The following is a 2,251-nucleotide window of genomic DNA, read 5'->3' on the forward strand; positions in this document are numbered from 1 at the left end:
ATATTTTTATTTATATTGAGTAAAGTTCAGTTGTACTATAAATCAAATTTGTTCCTTTCTTTTTTAAATGTAATTTATAAGAAAATGATGAACATATTTTAGTCTTAATAATATATGAATCGAAAGATGTTTACTTTTAATGCATAAACACACAAGTTTGCTGTTTTTGCTTCTTTTTCAATACAAATTATCATGTTCCTTATTTTTCTCTTATTTCGATGCAATTTAAAGTTTTCTAATGTGTTTTTGTACAAATGTTTCATTTATTATTGACTGTCTTACCCTTTGGCAGATCTTACAGATCAGAAAGAACGTTAATTCTTCAGCTCACAGATATTAATGATTTATATAATATTTTGATTGCAGAAATTCCCCTCTGGACCAAATTACAGTAGGTTTGCAATAAGAGGCCACATAAAATTTTATTATGTCTAAACTATTATCCACCATCTTATGTAACTTTAGAACACTGTTACATACACGTTTATTCATTAGAATAAAATGCTATTCTAGGAGAAACATCATCTCGATCACGAACACCTTACAAGAAAGTCGTTATTAATTTTCCCTCTAAAACTAAAGTACTAATACCACCATCAGTCTACACTGGGTACTATCATACACATACATAAACCACCCTGTTTGTCTTCGTAACTGGCTCATAAACTCATACATAAACCATTACCTTTTTATATATTGACAAAAATAACAATGTTTCCCTGATTCAGTTCCGGGTATTCTCATTGGCTGCAAGTTAACAAATCACTTATTTTGGAATACAAGTCTAGATAAATAAAAGAATACGTTCGACAGTTCCAAATATTGTCGTAACTAGAATATAAAATACACCAGTTGTTTATTCTTTCCTTTATTTCTTAATTATAATACATCGTTTACTACATGGATTACAGACTACTTTTATTCCAGAATAAACGACTAGGCATGTTAGTATGAACTTGTAGATTTCACTGACCAGCGAGCACGATAACAAGAAAGCAAATATATGCAGATATATATGTATATATATTTACATAGAGAAGGAGAGACATATATATATATATATATATATATATATATATATATATATATATATATATATATATTTCTTTAGATAATCATAAGATAGGACATTTACTTAGGGTTAATCAAAAGGTTTATTTACAAAGGGGATACAAGGCAAGAGTCTTTCTCTCTCAGTGTCTTGGAACTCTCATTCCTGGAGGACTATTTCTACATTGTCTTTATATTATTGTATGGACGGGTGCAAGGTCATTCCATTATAACACCTTCCCCAAGCAAAATTCTTTCTTAAAATTTGGCTTTACCATTTAGTTCTTTTTGGGCTTGAATCAAAGCATTCAGCCCTTTTCTTTCACTTCTCCTTACAGTTTGCATTTGTGAATTCTTCGATTTTGGAGAATTACTAGTTTTCAGAGTTACTGATACTTCCCTTGGTATTTCCTTGTTGTTTGGAGGTTCAATTTAGAAAGTGTCGTACAACACTTCCATTGGTAGCTCTCGGTTTTCAACTGTTTCCATGTATCTTGGTCTCAATTGGTTTATGTATCTTTTATGGAAAAATATGTCTTTTTATGATATAGACAATTCTCCTGATTCTTTTTAAGACTATTCCATTTCCCAAAAACTCTTTCCTACCCAATAGCTTTTAAAGAAAACTTTATCACCATCCTTATACGTCTTATACTTTGTATTATCTTTAATAATTGTTTCTTTTTTTCCTTGGAATTAATTGGTCGAACACAGAATGTACTTTTCTGGCAAAAATTATTTTAGCTGATGATAAGTTTGCATTAGTATTCAGGTTTGGCGTTATCCTATAAATTGTTAGGAATTTTTCAATACTCTTTCTTCAGTGTTGACTTGTTATTCATTTTCAGTACTCTTTTGATGGTATCAACAAACCTTTTTGCTTGCCCGTTAGACTGAGGGTTATAATATTGCGCCGATTATTTTTTAAATTTCAATTTTAGATTTAGAGAGGAGATTTTTTTTTTTACTTATCCATTTTATTTTTGTCCATTTTTAAAGAAAAGGGCCCTTCTCATTCTAAATAATATCAATGTTATTTAGAAAGCCATTTTTAATATGGTTAAGGACGTATTTACTAATATGTACTTTCACCTGAAAATTTAATAAACAAAAGGAGCACTTTTAGTATAGATTAAAAAAAATGGTCAAAGAAGAAAAACATAAATAAATGTTACCAAAGGCAAGATAAGTAGCTTTTCTA

This window comes from Euprymna scolopes, chromosome 33 (genome assembly GCF_053919585.1).
Source record: "Euprymna scolopes isolate OS-2025 chromosome 33, ASM5391958v1, whole genome shotgun sequence".
NCBI lineage: Eukaryota > Metazoa > Mollusca > Cephalopoda > Sepiida > Sepiolidae > Euprymna > Euprymna scolopes.